The 21499-nt window shown below is 39.9% G+C and overlaps 1 protein-coding gene across 2 annotated transcripts in view; it reads left to right on the top strand.

The window, feature by feature from the left end:
- PUDP (pseudouridine 5'-phosphatase) overlaps positions 1-21499 on the top strand; it is a 617886-nt gene that overhangs the window by 576779 nt on the left and 19608 nt on the right. For both annotated transcript variants that reach the window (XR_006782650.2, XR_006782651.2), the window contains 2 exons: positions 9609-9686; positions 12340-12388. The gene's annotated coding sequence lies outside the window, so the exon portion shown is untranslated. The remainder of the gene's footprint in view (positions 1-9608; positions 9687-12339; positions 12389-21499) is intronic.

Below are 21499 nucleotides of genomic sequence, written 5' to 3' on the forward strand. Positions count from 1 at the left end.
ATGTCTATTTCCTAATAAAAAGATCATTCCCTCCATAACCATTCCCTCAACTTCAGTATATTTCACTGTTAATATTATTATTATACCATCTGAATTCCAGTTTTTTATTCAATTAAATAATACCTTTTCCACATTCCCTCTCCGGTTCAGGATCTAGCGTAGGATCATGGATTACATTAATTATCTTGTTAGCTTGCCCCTTTAACCTGGAAGAGTATCTCAACTTTTCTTGGGCTTTGGTAACGCTCACATTTCGATGACTACAGGACCCTTTGTAATAGATTGTCATTGTGAGTTTTCTGATGCTCTCCTGTGTTTCAGCCCTCATTGTGCCTGCCTAGCTGGAATATTCCTAAGTGGTGTGTCTTTTTCAGACGTATGAATGTATGTCCACCTCTGCCTGGTGGTGGTAAAGTCGATGACCTGGCCAGGTATTGTCCAATTTCTCCGTGATAGTCTCTGTATTTTCACCTTAACCACAGATAATATATGTGGAAACACTTTCAGACCATCCAAATGTCATGCTCCTCATGGAATCCCCTCTGCCACAGATGGGACATTCATCGGGGATTCCTACTTAAAGGAATCTTTGCAGTGATGACAGGAAATGTTGATTTTCCTATGCTGACCCTCCTTCTGCAATGTATCCCACCTTTCACTGGAAGCAAGATATCTCCTTTCTTCTACACTTACTTATCTTTTTATTATTGGTAGGAACTCATGGATTCTTGATGATTTTTAATTTTCTACTGTACCGAGGTACCTTTTTCCGTAGGGATAAGCAGTGATGTGTGTATTTGGGGTGTTTACTTTGTTGTTGCATTACACCATACCAATTACGGGAATGTGCATTGTGATTTTTTAAAAAATAATATATCCTGAAAACCCCTTCGTATCAGATCATAAAGATCATCCTCATTTTTCACACTTGCATAGAACCCCAGTTAGGTGCACCATAATTAATTCAATCATCTGCCCCCGTTGGAACATTTGCAGACCTTCTGGTATTTACCATGATCAGTACTGCAATGCAAACAACCTCGTGCTTTGGCATTCCTATCGGTGGGAGGCATAGCCCTCAAAAAGGTAAATTCTAGAAGTGGGGCGATTGAGGTGCATGATAAAGGCGTGTATCGTCCCATTAAATTTTGTCACCTCCCCCCAGGAGCTGTACATTTGCAGCCCCACGGACAATGTTTCCCACCAGCCGGGCCAATAGATCATATTGTCACAGTGTTAACATTTGCCAGCGAAAGAGGAAAGGTATCCCCATGCTGCGTTAGCCTGCATTTCTCCTTGAGAGTAAAGCTCAACATCTTTTCACAGAAGGGTCATTAAAAGAAAAAATCTTTTCTATGTGAGTTGTCAGTTTGTACTTTTGCCTAAGTTTTAAAAATCTGTACCTTTTCTCATTTTTATAAGCCTTTGGGTATTAGGGATAGTAGCCTCCAATATATTGCAAGTATCTTCTCCTTATTTGTCTTTGTTTTTAATTTTATTTGTGAAATTTATACCATGTGGAATTCTTTTTAATGTAGCCAAATGGGTCCGTCTTTTCTTTTATAAGTTCTGGTTTTATTATATCCAGGTGTGACTCTTAGAAAGCCATTTCCCTACCCCGAAGCCATGGAAGAGTTGTCCCAGTTTTTATCTGACGACTTCCTAGTTCTTGTTCCTTTCCCTTTCCTCTGATCCATTGAAGATTCGTTCCTGAGTATGGTGTGAGGAGTTGATCTTATTTCATTGTCTCTTAAATGGCTGTATACATCTGTCGTCGTATCCTTTATTAAAACATCCATTATCCCTTGGGGCTCCTGGGTGGCTCAGTTGGTTAAGTGACTGACTCTTGATTTTGGCTCAGGTCATGATCTTGGGGTGGTGGGATCGAGTCCTGCGTCAGGCTCCACACTGGGCATGGATCTTGCTTAAGATTCTCTCTCTCCCTCTCCCTCTGCTGCTCCCCCACCATGGGCACGTGTATGTTCTCTCTTAAAAAAAAAATCTGTCATCCCTAAATGATTTGAGATCTTACTTCATCCTACACTAGATTTCTATCTCCTTGGGTCTATTTCTCTTCGTTCTCTTCTCTAGTTCATTACTTTTTTCTTTCTTTCTTTTTTTTTTTTTTTAAAGATTTTTTATTTATTTATGTGACAGAGAGACAGCCAGCGAGAGAGGGAACACAGCAGGGGAGTGGGAGAGGAAGAAGCAGGCTCCCAGCGGAGGAGCCTGATGTGGGGCTTGATCCCAGAATGCCGGGATCACGCCCTGAGCCGAAGGCAGACACTTAATGACTGCGCTACCCAGGCGCCCCTACTTTTTTTCTTTCTTGGACCAGTTCCACATAGTCTTTGTCATAAAGACTTTGCTGTGTATTTCGAATATTTGCTATATATTTAAAATATACAGCGTGACTAGACTCCTCTCAGACCTTCTTTCTCAGTATAAAGCATGCTTTTTTGATGAAAACAGTCAGAAATTGGTGGGACCTCTTCGACCCCATACTGCTATTGACCTTGAGTGCTTTTTTTAAATCTTTCAGAGATGTCAGGCTAGCCAAACAGTCTTCAATCCACCGATAATCTCTTGAGTGCATTTTTAATTTTTTTTGCACAGTGATAGGAACACTACAGACACACATGTCCTGTATTTGCATTGCAAAAATGAACAGGGCTATCTTGATTTTTCATTACCGATGACACAAGCTGTTAAATTATCTCCTCTGTAATTGAGCATAATGAACATTAGGGTTTGAGATTGAAATGCTTGAGTGTTGTCTTTTATAAACAAAGGAAGACCCGATAGACAATTATAAGGCTTCCAGATATTGTATCTCAGTCTCAAACAAAGGTAATTTAATGTTCAATTAATCTCAGGAGGAGGGACAAGCTGTCTCACATAATCTCCTGTTACCAATTTATAGGTTTTGTTGCATCAAGTAATAACCTGATCTGAACTGTAATAAAGTGCATTTTTAGCCAGACATCATCTCCAAGTAACCCATATGTCCAGTCCAGATACTTCATAAGAATTTTTAAATGTGTAAGAAATTTTTAGAGTATCTTTCTCACTATAAAATATGTTCTCTTAAAAGGTCCCACCAGTTTATTACCATGGGTGTAATTGATAATGAATTGTTAGTAAATCATTTTAAAAATTCCCTTGCAAATAGGATGTTTTAGCTCTGATATTTAATTGTTCCAACCAATGCTTCATAAAAGCTTTCTAATAAATTTTCTGTTGACAATGATTAGGAATGTATAAATATAGTAGAAGTTTGACTCATGGAATATTATGATCAAGTGCCCCCAAATGTTTTCTTTATATTTTATGGTTCCAAAAAATCAGACTGTAAGATAAAATCATACTTTGTCTCATTCCCTAGCCTTCTGAAGTTGAAACTGAATTTTATTCTGAAAATACCACAAGTAGATATAAATCATTAATAAATTGTCAGTGCATATGGAACTGCCATAACATATCTTCGTTTTATAATTATACCTTAATTTGTTTTTTAAAATGATACTAAGGTTATTTGATCTAGACACATCATGTAAAAATGTAGTTGTGACATGTAGTCTAATCAGGGAAAATACATTTATAAAAACAAGTTAATCTTCTTCAGCTTATGTCTCAGAGAACTGGAAAATGATTTAGATGGTATCATAAGTCAATAAGAATGTAAAGGAGACCACATTTTAATTATCTTTTCAGATAAAATATGAATAAAATTCCTAGTTTGACTCTAGCTAACAATGCTATTAGATCGTAAATATCATAAGTCAACAGATTTAAAGATAGATCAAATACAAGTATCATACAGTACGAGTCTAATTGTAGACAATTTAGCTTTCTATTTTTAGTTGTACCATATCCTGTACCCATTCCGTATCTTTTTCAACTCCTTTATTGTTTCCCCTGGCCTGCCGTACAGAAAATTCTGGGTTGGTATTGAGTAATAGGCTTCTGGTTCTGAATCAGCCTTGATTACTCCCAATTGTCAACGCCTGGTTTTCTCACCTATAAAGTTAGTTGTGGGTGGATCAACATTCCAAATGGCAAATTGGATTTGTCATCAGCTAGAAACAGCTACAGGATAGTCTTTGATGAGAAGGAATGCAGGCTTTCTAGAAACAAGATTGATCGTTGAGTCTGCACAGAAGCTGAAAGATGATCTGAAGGCATGTGTCCCAAATACCTCCTCTGGTTGTCTCTCAAAGGTCGAGCTCTGGGTGTGGAAAGGAAGTTGACCGTGGATGTGTGGTCTCTGCTTGAGACCCTGTTCTGTTTCACTGATGTCTTTGTCCTGATCCCAGTATGACGCTGTCTTGATCACTACAGCATGAATGTGTCTTGAATATGCGTAGTAGGAGACCCCCAAGTTGTTTTTCCCTTTCAGACTTTTTTTTTTTTTTACCCCTTTGGCTATTCTACATATGAATTTTAGAATAAGTTTATCAATTTTAACAAAAAAGCCTGCTGAGATTTGGACTGGGATTGTGTTGAATCTGGAGGTTGACTTGGGTAGACGTGACATGTTGAAACCTACATAGTTCTCCAACGCATGAACAAAATACACCTCTCCACTTGCTTCAATCATCAAATTCTCTCAGCAGTGGCTTGTAATTTTCAGCATACTGATCTTGCACATCCTATGTCAAAGTTGTCCCAAAGTATTTAATACATTGAATGTTCCTCTTCCACATCCTATGTCAAAGTTGTCCCAAAGTATTTAATACATTGAATGTTCCTCTTATTGATGTTGCTTTCTCACTTCCAATTTTTGAATGTTCATTGCCGGTATATAGAAATATAATTTATTTTTGTAGATTGATCTTTTCATCTTGCAACCCTGCTATAAATACACATAATAGTTCTGGTGGTTATTTTGTATATTCCATTGGAGTTTCTACAGGGATGATTGTGTCGTATTCAAATAGGGTGTTAGCCTCCCTTTACAATCTGGAGTTTTGTTGTTTTCCCCCTCATCGAACTGGCTGGAATCTCTAGTACAATGGTGAAAAGAAGTTGTGCCAGCAGACATGTTGGTTTTGTTCTGATTTTAGGTGGAAGAGTGCATTATTAAGAATGCCATTCGTTGTAGGATTTATGTAGATGCCTTTTATCAGACGGATAATTTCTTTTTTTTGAGCATATTTTTTAAAACCAGGAACAGGGGCGCCTGGGTGGCACAGCGGTTAAGCGTCTGCCTTCGGCTCAGGGTGTGATCCCAGCGTTCTGGGATCGAGCCCCACATCAGGCTCTTCTGCTGGGAGCCTGCTTCTTCCTCTCACTCCCCCTGCTTGTGTTCCCTCTCTCTCTGGCTGTCTCTCTCTCTGTCAAATAAATAAATAAAATCTTAAAAAAAAAATAAAACCAGGAGCACACATTGAATTCCAACAAAATGTTTTCTGCAAATATTGAGATAATCAAGGTGTTTTCTTTTTTTTTTATTTTAATGATTTTTTATTATACTATGTTAGTCACCATACAGTACATCCCCGGTTTCCGATGTAAAGCTCGATGATTCATTAGTTGCGTATAACACCCAGTGCACCATGCAATACGTGCCCTCCTTACTACCCATCACCGGTCTATCCCATTCCCCCACCCCCCTCCCGAGGTGTTTTTCTTTTTAAATCAATTAATAGGACATTGAGTTTGGGTGTTAAAACAACCTTATATGTTTGGAATGATCCCCCTTGGCCATGATGTATTACCCTTCTTATGCAGTTTTGATACACTCTGCTAACATGCATTTAGAATGCTTGACTGCAGTATTCATCCATCGTATTCATCCGTAGTTTTTGGTTTTATGTATATAATAAATTCCACAAAACATTCTTGTCATTTTTGTTCATGCCATCAATTATATTTTAAAGATATTTAAATAATTAAAAAATCTTACAGGTTTATGAAGGAGCTTTTGCTTTTCACCCTTGTGTTAATTCAGGTATCCATCCAATACTATTTTCCTTCTGGCCGAAGGTATTCTTTGGACATTTTTTTAAATGTAGGTTTCCCATGAAGCCCAACACAGGGCTTGAACTCACGACCCTATTCTTTGGACATTTTTTTAAATGTAGGTTTCCCATGAAGCCCAACACAGGGCTTGAACTCACGACCCTGAGATCAAGACCTGAGCTGAGAATAAAAGTTAGACACTTAACTGACTGAGCCACCCAGGCACCCCTGGACATTTATTATGGTGAAGGTGTGCTGCTTAAGAATTCTTTGGGGTTGGGGTGCCTGGGTGGCACAGCGGTTAAGCGTCTGCCTTCGGCTCAGGGCGTGATCCCAGCGTTCTGGGATCGAGCCCCACATCAGGCTCCTCCACTATGAGCCTGCTTCTTCCTCTCCCACTCCCCCTGCTTGTGTTCCCTCTCTCACTGGCTGTCTCTATCTCTGTCAAATAAATAAATAAAATCTTTAAAAAAAAAAAAAAGAATTCTTTGGGGTTTTATATGTCTGAAAATATCTTTTCTTTACCTGTAGCTTCTTTAAAGATATTTTTGCTGGGTATAGAAATCTAGGTGACTTTTTTTTTTAGTAACTTAAATGTGTTTCTTCACCATCTTTCTTCGATTGTTACTGAAAAGGAATCTAAAGTTATTCTTATCTTTGCTCATCTATGGAAAACATTTTTTTCATCTAGATGCTTGTTAAGATTTTACCTTTATCACTGGTTTTGAGCAATTTGATTATGACGTGCCGTGGTAAATTTTTTTATATTTCTTGCACTTGGAGTTTGTTGAGAGTCTTGGATCTATAGGCCTACAGTTCTTTTTAAGTTTTGGGAATTTCTGTCCAGTATTTATTTAGATTTTTTTTCTGGACTCTCTTTTTTTTTCTCCTTTGAGCATTCTGATCACCCACTTATTAGGATACTTGGTGTTATATTACAGTTCACTTATTTTCATTTTTTTATTCTTCTTTTTCCCCTATATATATTTAATGTTTGGACAGTTTCTGTTACCATGCTTCAAATACTCTAATATTTCAATATAGAATGTTGTGAATTTGACCACTTTGGGTTTAGGTATTTTTATTCCTATAAAAATTAATAGGCTCTCTTGGAGCACCTGGCTGGCACCTCTGTCTTCGGCTACGGTCATGATCTCCGGGTGCTGGGATCGAGCCCCACATTGGGCTCCCTGCTCAGCGGGGAGTCGACTTCTCCCTCCCCCCTGCTGCTCCTCCCCCCACTTATGCTCTCTCTGTCTCTCTTTCAAATAAATAAAATCTTTTTAAAAATTCATAGGCTTTCTTTTGGGATTTAGTTATTTCTAAGGAGATTTATCTCTTCTAGTCTTATTAGGTTTGGTAACAAGACCTGAGCAGTGCTTAGACTGTGGAGAATGATTTCCCCCTTGCTATGGTGGAAACTTCCTCAATACTTTATGCAATGTCTTAAATACTATGAGATTTGTTTTTTCCTTCTGGAAGGTGCAGTCAGACACTGTTTACAGCCCTCTGTGAACACTAAGCAGTGTTCTAATTCTTTAGATGGTTGTATCCCATCCCTAGATCATATGTATGCACTGTATTGGTTACATAAATGCATTGATTAGGAATTTGCTAATTACTCGAGGAGGGCACTCTGCAGTTCTTTCTTTTCTTCACACTCTGTCCTGAAAATCCTAACCGCCTTGTTCTCTCCACTGTAGATGCATCACCTGAAACAGGAGTCTTCCTGGTTCTCCTTGGGTTCCTCTTGTACCGCTACCTAGAATCTCTCTCAGAGCAGCAGCTGTTCAATGATAGTACTCATATCATTTGTTACGCATCTTTCTGGAATAACTGTCATCCACTGACTGATATCCAGGGTCTTGAAAACCTTTGTTTTACATATTGTTTCATTTTGTTTTCTTTTGTCAAGATGATTTCCTGTTAGTTACTCCTTCTTAACCAGAGGTAGATGTCTTAAGTCCGCTTTCTACATCCAAAGTGATATAATTTTTGTTATGAAAAAATCTGCAATATTTGATCTGGCTGTGAGAAATGTTGAGAGCATTTTTTCTACACCAATCATTTTGTTGCCTGGCTACTTTCCCAAATGCAAAGTTTCATCTGCTATTGTCTCCAGCCCAAGTGAAACAAGCTTGCACTGGCTTTTCTATAATGGAGAAGTAATGCAGATCAGTGTTTAGAAGGCTAGATTTTAGAGCCAGAATCTATCAGTTTGTGTCATGGCTGCAAAATTCACCTGTGTTCCATTGAGAAAGTTACCAAAATTTTCCGTGCCTCCATTATCTTATGCATGATGTAAGGATAACAATAGTGCTGCCTTATGGAATTGTGGTAAGGACTAAATGAGCTAGTATTTGTAAGACACTTGGAACAGTGGTTGGCACAGAAGCACCATATGTGGTTGTTAAAAGAAAAAGTAAATGGTAACTCCAAAAAGGAATTATAAATGTTGCAGTGAAGTAATGGGAAAGTACTATCTGTGATTTCAGGAACCATTATGTAGACAAATAGCTCTCTCATTCCAGTTGTAATGGTTTTATCAATAAATTATGCTTAAATCTTTTATAGCACTATATCACATCAGTATTTTTTTAAATGGGTCATCCTGACAAGATTGAAATTAAATCATTAATCTTATTTTTAATTCAGAATTCTAATGATACTTGCTACTAAATACATAGAGTAATTATCAGCCCTCCGGCTACTAACAAAAGAAAAGGCTTTTTTTTTTTTTTCTTTTGTTTTTTAGAGGAAATGGATAAAGATGTGCTTAAAAGGGAAATGTTAAATGATGTGATGGAAGAATTAGGTTACTGCCCCAGGAACTCAAGGTTGAGTGGATTCAGGAGAGCATCTTAGGATTCTCTCTTTGAAATTGGATCCATAGCACGTGTTTTTAGAAGGAAGGGTAGAGTGACCAGGTTCCCCAGCTGTGATGGTACAATCCAAATGTGGGAAGACGTAGGGGTTGCATTTTGATTACACAATCCCTTTTTGTCTTGAACCCCCTTGCATATGAAAGTTTAGCCTGCCACCTCCTTCACTTCTTTATAATTCTCATTCAATGGTTATAATATTTTTTTTGTTATATATATGGTTATAATGGTTATATATTGATTACACTATAATGTCATCCTAATTCGGAATGGTCATGGATTTAGGGGAGACATTAGGGCTGGTGCCTTCTATCAGTTCATCAGAACTGGACATGTGAGTTAGGAAAGCATAGTCCTACAGCTGGACACATATTTGGACATTTCATGTTTGCTTTGTGCAAGGTCACTTAACTTGGAGACAGGAAGTCTGGGTTGAATTAAGTCGCGATTCGCCAATCTCAAGATCCCGGTCATGAAATGCTACATGAACTAAGTCAGGGAGGGTGGGGGGAGGCAGGTGTGCCTTTGGAAGTGTCCCCCTTGGCTTTGCTGAAGTATATATTCCAGAAATCCCTTTCCTGTGTTTCCCTTATCCTGTATGAATGTCCAGAAAGGAGATTCTCGAGGGAGTAGGAGGATAGGGGGGAAGCAGCCGCCATTTTGCAGGTCACCCATGTAGCCTCTCATTTACAGACTCACCTTGTTGGTGTGAAGCAGTTCCGTGTGTCTCACGTTCCCCGGCTCTTCCTTCTGTGTCTCTAGGGCGCAGGCTTGGCGTGCGTGTGCACCTCCACCATGAAGAGCCACCAGGAAGATTCGACAGGATGCTGTTGCCACAAGGTGAGAGGCACGAATAACGCACATAACTTTCCATCCATCTTCCCTCGTGCTTGTGAGCTCCAGCCCACCGGGATCTCTTCCCTTAACATCTCTTCTTCCTTCCTGACCACCTGCTCTGTGGATTTCCAGCCTCAGCATCAGGCACAAGGATGACAGGCTGAGCAAGCGTGCTCACGCCACGCCACAGCTGTGCAAAGTCAAATCCCTGCCACACACACAAACACGTCCTCCAAGGGATTGTGTTTCCATGATTAGCACCCAGGTCGGTTTGCACAAATTAGGGAAAAGATAGGCGCACAGCAAACTCATAGAGACATATGAGGCCACAACACTGAGAAGAATCACTTTCCTTACAGTGCGTTGCAACTTGGCCCTTTTGTGAATCACAGATACCAAATAAAGGTGTTCACCAGAGTGCATGTTTTTTCTTCCACAATCTGTGGAGAGAAATGATCACCAGTGACGTATCAGCTGGGATGCTTTAGTTGAATAATTAACATGAGGAGAAACCCTTTTAAATATCTGAGGAATGATTTTTGTTTTGTTCTGTTTTACATCCTAGGTCATATTCTTTAGATATGCAACAATGAAAAATAGGATTTCTCTTCCTACTCTTTTAAAAGTAGACATCTATAAAACTAATGCCGTGATGAATTACTGGACTTTTTAAGAGATAGAAATTAGTGAGAACGAATCCCTTCAAAAATTTCTCTCTTTCTGAATTCCTTAAAAGAACTTAAAAATAAATAGGGGTGCACCAGTCTTTGGATCAGGAAGGAGCCGAGAGTAGAAGGCACCCCATTCTCTAGTGCAGTCCCCATTCCCAACACGGAGAGCCACCTGGCCGGGATGCAGAAAGGCAGATGCCTTGCTTTGTTGTTGCAGCCCTGTGACCAGATTCCTTATCCGCCCCTGACTCGCTAGCCATGTATCTTCACACCAAAGACGGGTGCAGGGTTTAATACGCAGGACAGTTACTTCACAAGCACCGTCGCTAGTCGGATGTGTAGAAAGGGGATCTCCGGATCATCAGCGTTTCAGGAAATTGTTTCCCTTGGAGCTGTGGTTCTCAAATCGTAAAGAATATACATGAGTCTCCCCGGAAACGTCTTCAGATGAAGACTGAGTCATAGGCATGGGTTCAGTCCTGAAATTCTGCATCTCCTACAAGCTCCCAGGCATTGAGAATATTACTGGTCCAAGAATGACACTTCCCATAGCAAGGCCTTTAAAGACTGTAAATTAAAGGCCTTACAGAATGAAAGATTCATAAATTCCTCAGATTCCTTTCTCTTTTTTAAGTGAGGGGCATGGTGTCTAAATTATAAAGACCTCCGTATCGTCAGGACATATGTATCTGCTAATGTGAGGTGTCACCGCCTTTATGAATGTTTTTTAATTTTTCTCACCGACTTTGCAGTAAAGGATTCATGATGAATAGCCTGGATATTTTTTTACTTCCTCCAAATACTGATTTAGATGTGCATTGCAAGGCTTTATTTGTAATTGATGGTAAAATGTGTACCTGTATTCTCCAATTAAGGAGCCAATTTTTCTACCCATCACATGCGGAATATTGAAGACGAGGTCTTAAAAGGAATGGTCACAAAACGTGTTTGATTTTTGAAATGCTCCATACTTTCATCCTGACACCCCGAAGTGAAACGGAAATTTAGCAATAATCTTATTAATTCAAAGCCCGTACCACGTGCAGTCCTGAATTATGTGGTAAGGTTGTTTTGACACGAAACAAATTAACAGCCGAAGCATTAAAAGAACCCAACAGATTGGCTATGGAGAAGCAAAGGGGAAGAGAAGTAGTGTGTTTACAAAAGACAGGAGACAAACAAATTCAAAAACAATGCTGACATTTAGAAACAAGATAACAGATTAAGAATAAAAAATGTATCAAGTCCAGGCTGCTTCTATAATCTGTTGGTTTACATTTATTTTTTTATAAGGAAAATGGATAATTATATAAGATTGAATTAACTGCTACATGTCAAACAGTGTGGCCCCAGGTCAATTTATTAAACAGCTGATTTTTCGCAATTTAATTCACCTAATGCCACCTTATTAAAAGCCAATTCTTCTAAAGCAGTTGATTACTTTTGAACATACTCAATTTTTTTTTTTTAAAGATTTTATTTATTTATTTGACAGAGAGAGACAGCCAGCGAGAGAGGGAACACAAGCAGGGGGAGTGGGAGAGGAAGAAGCAGGCTCATAGCGGAGGAGCCTGATGCGGGACTCGATCCCATAATGCCGGGATCACGCCCTGAGCCGAAGGCAGACGCTTACCCGCTGTGCCACCCAGGCGCCCCTGTTGATTTACATTTAAAAATGAAACCCTCATGAATTCCCCAAATTGTTTTGTATAGATGGGTGTTCAAATTTTTTCTTTGAAAATACAATAATGCTTATGAGAGCCCCATGTTCTCTCTCATCCTTTGTAAGCAGCTGGTAGTAGACATGACACGGGTAACAGTGATATTTCTTTAAAAGAAAACAAGGGGAGACAGCATTCAAATATACGAAATGAGCATTGAATTGAGGATGTTATTAATTAATTGTCCTTGACTTTTCTTGAACAATCAGAAAAAGCGAATCATCTATGATGTATAAATATGTCTATATTTTTTTCTTTGTTAAGGAGAAAGAAAAAAGGGAGACCCTAGGATGCCATCCGTCTGGGGACATGGGTAAGTGTAAGATTTGAGAATTGTAGATGTGGGACTTGTTTTCGCTTTCCTGGGGTGACCCCACCAAACCACGGACGATGTGTTGGAGCTGCATCTTTCAGACAATAATCCCGTCCTGCTTAATAGCCAAGGTCCCTTCTGCTGTGATTTCTACTCAGTAAGTCCGGGATGCGACCTGAGACTTCACTTTTTTTTTTTTAATATTTTATTTATTTATTTGATAGAGAGACAGCCAGAGAGAGAGAAAACACAAGCAGGGGGAGCGGGAGAGGAAGAAGCAGGCTCATAGCGGAGGAGCCTGATGTGGGGCTCGATCCCAGAACGCCGGGATCACGCCCTGAGCCGAAGGCAGATGCTTAACGACTGAGCCACCCAGGCGCCCCGAGACTTCACTTTTTTTAACAGGTTTCTGGGATATGTCATGGTGCCCTTCTAGACCACGTAGAAAGAGCACGTAGAAAAAGTTTCAGAGGTTTTGCTACCATTTAAGAAAAAAATACTGAACGTTTGGTTACGTGTTAAAGTGGATTGAGGTTGCCTCTTCTAACCTACCGGTGTTGGTATTAAAATATTCCATGTTTAATAAAGAGATCTGGTGTGACTCGAGGCCCCATCAAGGACAATCAATTTCTACACCCGTTGGCCCCAGAGAATCCTAAGCCGGGCTTAAATCCAAGAAATTGCCCCCTGGGGCATCATTGGTCAGGACAAGACCGAGGCCATTTATCTAGAGATGTGGAAATGGCCACTCCTTCTCAAGACCGATTTGCTAGACTTTTACTCTTTTACAGAAACGGGACTTTTTCCTAACAGGGACAGAAAGAGCTCATCTGATAAGGAAACGCTACCCGTTTCCTATTGCTTCCGCATCCAATCATGAAACGACGTGGATTGAAACAACACGCATTTTATTATGTTTCTGGAGGTCAAGAGTCTGCCCTGCGTCTCCCTGGGCTAAAATCAAGGTGTTGGCGGGATCAAATAATCCCCTGTATTGAAGCTCGTACCTTTTCCAACAGATTCTAGTAGACTATGGCTCCATGAAGAGTCAGACTTTCCCTTTTTATCCCCCCCCCCCTTTTTTTTACATCCCCTGTAGCATTGGGTGGCTCATTTGGTTAAGTGTCTGCCTTCATCTCACGTCCAATCCTGGGGTCTTGGTCTCGAGTCCTGCGTGGAATCCCTGCTCAGCGGGGAGCCTGCTTCTCCCTCTGCCTCTGCCCCTCTCCCACTCGTGAGTGAGCTCTCCCTCTCAAATAAATAAAATCTTTAAAACAAAGTAGAGACTGCTTCTCGCTTTTTACTGCCTTGGACTTGTTCTGGTTTGGATGATGCAGAATTCTCTTCACTCCTATTCTAAGTCTTCTTTTTTTTAAGTTGTCACCGTGATTCGCAGAGAAAATATAATACAGATCCACAAATAGTAAGCAATTAAAATTTAGCTTATTTGACATTACTGAACTGGAACCATTGTTAACATTTTCACATATAACCTTCCAGTTACCCCTGGGTACACACGTTCTTGGGTGTATATGCGTTTTTAATCACAGTTGGACGACACTGTAAGACTCTGCTTTTCACCGTTTTCTTCACTTAAGATCTTCTGAGCTTCCCTTCAGCTCAGGTCATGATTCCAGGGTCCTGGGATCGAGTCCTGCATCGGGCTCTCTGCTCCGTTGGGAGCCTGCTTCTCCCTCTCCCTCTGCTGCCCACCACCCCCACCACTCGTGCTCTTGCTCTGTCAAATAAATAAATAAAATCTTAAAAAAAAAAAAGAATGGGTTCATATTATTGTGTTCTATGTCTGTGCATGTGTATATATGGAGTAAGTATGCCCTCTTCCTCAAGTCTCAAGGAGTTTTCGACATACTCTTTTAACGTTATAAAATATCTTTGTATCTGAAAAAAACTGTCTCCTTTATGTTTCAAAACTTACTTGAAAAATCCAGAGCTTACTTTGTCCAAAAGAACTTTCAAATATTTTTTCAAGTTAAAACTTTGATATTTTGGGGGCACCTGGGTGGCGCAGTCGTTAAGCGTCTGCCTTCGGCTCAGGGCATGATCCCAGCGTTATGGGATCGAGCCCCACATCAGGCTCCTCCCCTGGGAGCCTGCTTCTTCCTCTCCCACTCCCCCTGCTTGTGTTCCCTCTCTCACTATCTCTCTGTCTGTCAAATAAATAAATAAAATCTTAAAAAAAAAAAAAAACTTTGATATTTTGAATGAATTTGCATAACTGGATTGTAGTGGAATTTATCTTTATGATTTAAATCTTTCTAGACCAGCATGAGCAGTGTCTCCCTATGTTGTCAGTGTTTTCTATTAAATCGCATCTATTTGGTCTTAATGTCCTTCCACCGCGTTTAAGAAATCCATCTTTCTTTGTGTAGGTCCAGATACTTTCTCATTACTATTATTCCTCTCTTTGTGGATGTGTGTAGCTAGTATTGCAAAAACACTGTAACATTATGTTTCCTGACTGGTTATGCTTTGAACCTAAAAACCATATTGACTTTCTGTTTTATTTTTGAATTTTTTAAAAGAATGTATTTGTTTGAGATGGAGAGCAAGAGCAGGGGGCAGGGGGAGAAGCAGGCTCTCCACTGAGCAAGGAGCCCAATGCAGGACTTGATCCCAGGACCCCGGGATCATGACGTGAGCGGAAGGCAGACGCTTCACCAACTGAGCCACCCGGCCACCTCTGACTTTCTATTTAAATACAGTCAACAGTAACAATTTTTTAAAAACGCTTACTGTTTTATCTGTGGGCTTCACAATGACCTTATATAATTTTGGATATTATTTAAGTTGACCCTTGTGGTCAGCTATCAGACTATCCTCAGATATCGACTGTTTTGCCGCCTCCTATCACATGTGTCCCGTTATCTTTCCGATGGAAAATTGTAAACGAAACTGGAGTGAGAATTCTTGTCATCTCCTTGATTGAGGTTAAGGGAAAATATCAAGCATTCACCTTTACTGTGACTATAGTTTTGAAATTATTTTTTTTATCATGCTAGGAAATGTCTTTCTCTTGCTATTTTCGTAACCATTTTTATTAGGTGTGACTATTCATTTTACCAAAGTCATTAGTGTTATCTAATGTATGAAGAAAACTGCTTACTCTTTCTGCTCTGTCCACTAATACAGTGAGTTCTGTCTTCGGATGTCACCACGTTACCTGCCTTGTATTCCTGAAAGGATCCTTAGAGGGTAATGACATATTGCTCTGTCATTACCCTAATTTCTTGCTCTGTTCTTGGAAAATTATAAATACACAGGAATCCCGTGCTTCCTCAGAACTTAAAACAGCTCATTGCATTTATGGCATTGCCCTTTGGCAACTTTCTCAATGTCTTTTGGAGCAATTGGTCTATGAATTTTCCTTCTTCTTGAGCCAGTTTTGATCATTGGTGTTTTTGCAAAAATAATACTCCAGTTCATCCTCATTTTCAAATTATATATATTATAATATACATTATATATATCAAGTTATCGATATGCAATATATTGCATGTTATATGTATTATAGTTCTATATATGGATATGAACAATGAAGAATAGGATTTTCTTTGTATTCTGTATATAAATATATATCTTTCAAGAGTATTTCTTTGCATCGTTTATAACTTTTCACTCCTTTTGAATATCTGTAAGTTTTTTAAATGCCTTTCATGGTTCTCTACCTGACATTATATGTTGTTTGTTCCATAGAAAGTCCTATTTAGCGTGATTTTATAAAAATGCACTTTTCTCTAATCCATTCACTATTATTTATATGATTTCGTTTCCATTGGTTCTGGTCTGTCTTTAAAGCCCTTAAATGAATGCTAAGTTGCCTATCTTCATTTATTTTTAGTAATACATCAGTTTAAAGCTGTGCTATTTCCCTTGAGCCCAACATGCCCCGCATGCTCAAGCCAAAGGTAAACTTCTCACATTGTTGACTTTTGATCTATTGATGCAGTTTTAAGATTCAGCTTCCCTTCAGACTTGCCTCCTCCTTATCCTCCACATTTCTACGAGAAACCGTAACAACACTCTAATCATCATGGCTTCTACACTTAAATTCTCCATTACCTGCAAAACAGCCTTTCAGTTCTTCGGGATGGTGTCCGTTGTCCTTTCTGATCTGACCCGTCCTACTGGTTGACCTTGGAGCCCTTCAGCCTCCACGCAAATGCTCCTCTCCGGCCTGTAGGCAGCAAATTTGATTCTTCGAAAAGACCACAAAATGTCCTGCCCACCTTTCCACACTTCATTCCTTCTCTTCCTTTTCTGATCTTTTATGGTCCCTCCCACTCTGTCAATGTCGCCTTGACTCCTAACACACAGAAGATTCACGACCCATTTTTGCTGAAGAGCAAAGCCCATGATTGCCTAACTCATGCCACCACGTTTCATGGTTTTCTTCTTCTATTGACACAATTTCAGACCCACTCGTGTCTCACATAATCATCTCAAGGTACAGATAACGAGTAGCTAATGCGAATCTCATGACCATACCCTTGCACAGCCTTTGACTTAGAAGTGATTTAACCCCCCCCCATGGCAGGGCTAATCTCTAGCATCTTTGTGCATTTCTTCATAGCTGTAGCCATCAGATATCAGAACCAGAGTGACTTTTGAGGCTTCCAGTCCCTACAACGTCAACCCCACAGTGACTGGTCTGCAGATATCATGAGGGTGAAGACAGAGGACTGAGGTCCATTTGCCTGAAATATACCCAGTATTCTCTCCGTTCCCTGATAGCTGATGGCCTCTCACTTCCCATTCACACACCTTTGCTCTGTCATTGTCATTGATTCCTGCTGCCAGGAGCCCACAGCTGCTATGTTGGCTCCACCCCGCCCCCACGGTATTAGGGAAACCAGAAAAACCCTGTCGGAGAGGAAAAAGAAAAAAAGGCAGCTCTCACACCTTCCAACTGAAAGAGAAATGGTCAAAATATACTAACAGGCAGTTTTTAAAAATGTAGTTTAAGGCAAAAACAACACCCTTACCTCTTGGTGATTGGGGTAGAAATCGACACCATTTTGGAGGAAAGCTTTTCAGCAAATTGCTTTAGAAACTGTCTGTAAGTGTTCATAGTCAACATTGACGATGAATGTAGGTGAGCATCATGGCCCATCTCCTGGAAACCCCTGATGTCACAAACACACTGATCCACGCCACTGTGATGTCATCAAGAGCTGGGACTTAGCCATCAGTTGATAGGTGAGAGATGCGTGTGAGTCTCAGTCCTGTCCTGCCAGGTACCAGCTCACCTGCTCTAGGACATGCTCTAAAAATGATCATTAGCGGTTATGAGAAGCACGCCCCACTCTTCCATCCTTATGGATGGAGGACGGGGTCTAAGATTTGACAGTCTAGACTGGATGCTCATCACAGATGCGGGTGTTGGGCTCCAAGAAAAATCTTTACCTCCAATGAGACCACCCTTGTGCATCTTTCTGAATGGGGAAATGAGAAGATGCGGATGAAGAGATTGAGAGAGGAAGGCGCTCTTTACCTTTAGAGAACAGATTCATCTTGGTAAATTCCCTCCTTCATGAAGTCCATCTCTATACACAAATGTAAGCCATCCCTACATGCAAATGCCATGTATGCCATATGAACTCAAAGGCATCCTTCACTCCTATTTCCTTACTCTATATTTCATGTTTCCTAACATCCCGTTTCTGTTCCGGGATCCCCCCGGGGGGTCCCACATTACATGCAGTCCTCATGTTTTCCTAGGTCCCTCTTGGCTCTGATGGTTTTCCCAGACTCTCCTCGTCTCTGACGAGCTGGATGGTTCAGAGGAGGACTTCGCAGGCATTTTGTAGACTGTCACTCAATCGGGATTTGTGGGATGCTTTTCTCACGTTTAGACTGGGGTTATAGATTTTTAGAAGAAAGAGGCAAAGGATCTTTTTTGTCACCTCTTAGCCAGGGTACGTTCTGTTAACGTGACAGCACAGTTGCTGTTGAGCTTGATGGAGATGGTATTTATTGGGATTCTCCACTGGAAAGTTACTTTTTGGCGTTTACTAATATATTTGGTACATACAGAAGTGTGCAAAGAAGGAAACATAGGTTACCCATAATGATACCACCATTTCCTATGAGGTATCTATCCTTTTAGCTATTTCTGTATCTCTCCACCTGTATCTATATATAGCTATATTTATATCTATCCGGTCATTTTACCTTGTTTTGTTCATTTAAATATTGCACTTTTGGCCCCTGTCATTACCTGTCCTGGAACACCATCTTGAAATAACTGCGTTGAAATTCAACTCCTTTTTATTTGTTCTATCCTCCACTTGGGGCATTCCGCTTCTGCTGTCTCTTCACTGTTAATAAACAGAACCTGGGAGAAACTACAATTAAAGTTTCGCATTAAAGTTTTGTGAATTTCTTCAGAGTTGTAGCCATAAAATATCAAAAGCAGGGTGACTTTTGAGGCTTCCGGTCTCCACATTGCAAGGAGGCAAAGCTCAGCCCCGCAGTGACTGGTCTGCCGATATCATGAAGGTGAAGACAGGACTGAGGTGTCTCTTACAGTGTATCTGTAGGAAAGGAACTGATCGTCAAAGGAGGTTCATTTGTTTACAGCCTTTGCTCTATGTCGCCATATTTCCTCCCAGAAAGTTTGTAACAACCCATCAGAAGCCCTCTGGTGTGGTTCCTTCCCATTGATGCGATTGCTACTGGATGTCCCTATATGTACGACGCACAGACCCACACGCTCTTGGTTCTATTTTGTGGGAGAATTCTGCCCAAAACATCCTATAAGCTTTCCTTAACCTAACCCTAGCATGCCTTAAATAGGCAAAGGAATACACCACGGGCAGAATCTACAGAAGAATAACCTAGAACATTTGCCTACATTGCCATTTCTTCTCTCAGGCCAGCTCAGGTGGCAAAGTGCAAAGCCAATGTGCAAGGTTTCCAGGTGCGATGAATCCCCTGTCTTGATGGTATTTTTTAAATAAAACCACACGTTGTTGTAAGTCTGTGCATACAGTTTCAGGGGAAACGTGAGCCCATTGGCTGTCACCGGTGCTTCTTAGAATTAACAGTACACGTTTCCCAGAGGGCTGCCTACTTTCTGTGGCCATTGGGATTGTGCTTGAAAGAAGAATTTGCCCCCGGGGCAGCTGGCCAAGTAGCTGGAAGATATTCTGTTGTTGTAATTCCAGAGGCACCGGCAGGTGGATTGGGGCGCGTGGTGTTGCCAACTCCTATTTAAAGGACCGCCAGGTGTTTGCAGGACCATAATTTACCTTTCCATTAATAAACACATGTCCTCCTATGCATGCTACATGCAAAGTACCTTTGAAAAATGCTTCCTCAGCCAAAGTCTGAAAATCCCTCCGCCGTAAAGGAATAACAATTCATTTTCAAACCCTTTTTTATTGACTGGGTGAATCGTTTTCGCTTTGTAGCTCACTGTAACTCATGAAGTCCCATCTGGACAAGGAAAATTCTCAAAAACTGTTCTCTCTCTTTTTCATACCTTAGAATTCTTTCGTATAATCTGCTTACCTTAGAACTGAACACACAGGGCAATATACTGAAATCCAGCTAACCCAGACTAGAGATGATGGCTCTGTCTTTAAATATTTTTAAATTGCTTTGATTAACGGAATATTGATTTCAAACTGTTGAGAAAATAGAATCCCATCCTGGAAACTGGAGCGTTTTTCCCGAAAATATGTATTTAGAAAAAGTTTTGAATTAGCATTTAAGTCACCTCAGTGAAGCACCTACCTAATGAAAATAAATTAACATCAATTAGTGCCAACAGCCCATAATCATAATTTTAAATACATCTTTTATTTTCCATCCCGATGTCATGGGACAGTTGAATGTTCTTTTCGTTTCCAGAGCTTTAATTTTTTTTTTTTTTAAACCGAATCAACTTTTCCTGTTTTTGCCCTCTGCTGGAAACTACAGGTGGTGGTCAGACTGAGAACTAGTTCTGCAGACTTTGTGTCAAGTAGAGATAGGAACTCTGGAACGTGGGTGAGGAAACGTAACGCTTAGGACAAGCGTCACCCCTAACCCTCTGTGTGCATCGACATAAGCTAATAGATGTCTCGGGAACACAGCTTCCTCCTTCCTCCAAAGAGTATACATTTTTACCAGTCCCAAAAGTGAGAGATTGACAATGACATAATGATTATACAAGTTCTTTGTAAACTGAAAAGGGCTGTACGATTGTCAGAGAACATTATTGTTTGTAAACCGAAGATGACAAGTTCCTTAAGCTTCTCAGCACAATTCAAAAATACATTTCTCTTACGACATTTTCCATCATTTCTAAGATTGCCAATACTTTCGTAAGTATTGCTGCATCATACTTAAAATTTGTATTTGAATATCGTGGATCAATCGTATGCCTGGCTTTTTTGAGTGTCCTTTTTTTTTTATTGTGGAGGAAGCGTTAAAATTGAATTTGAATTTTGGTAAATATTAAATTCTACCAAAGGTATTTGGGGATTCACAGTTTACTATCAACACAAGTTTAACAGTACTTACACAGCACACGTCATTTGGCAATTTTTTAGAATGAATGGACGTCTATGGGTCAAAATTTGAACACATCATTAAATTCATTATATTAGTTTTCCTACATATATGGAAAACCAGGATAAACATCTGCAGGACGTCTGCAAAAGATCAAGAGTTAGCATCTTACTTAATGGTAAAGGTTGAATGCTTTCCCCTGAGATCAGGAGCATGACAAGGACAAGGATTTCTGCTCTTACCACTTCTCTTCAGCATTGTTCTGGAAATTCTAGGCAGGACAGGGAAGAAAATACAATCAAAGGTATGCAGGTAGGTAAAAGCAAACATCAGGTAGTCAGTTTATTTTAATAAATTCAGGAATTTTTAAAGAAGTCATGCAGATAGGAAAGGAAGAAGGCCATTTTTATTTGCAGATGTCATGATGTCTTTTCTACATATGATAGAAAATTCTAAGGATACCAGCTCAATATAAAAAAATCAATGGAATTTCTATACACTTGCAGTGAATAATCCAAAAGATAAAATTAAGAAAACAATTCCATTTGTAATGGCCTTGAAAATAATAAAATGCTTAGGAATAAATCCCACGAA

This window comes from Ursus americanus, chromosome X (assembly GCF_024610735.1).
Source record: "Ursus americanus isolate L20-20 chromosome X, mUrsAme1.1.p, whole genome shotgun sequence".
Lineage (NCBI taxonomy): Eukaryota > Metazoa > Chordata > Mammalia > Carnivora > Ursidae > Ursus > Ursus americanus.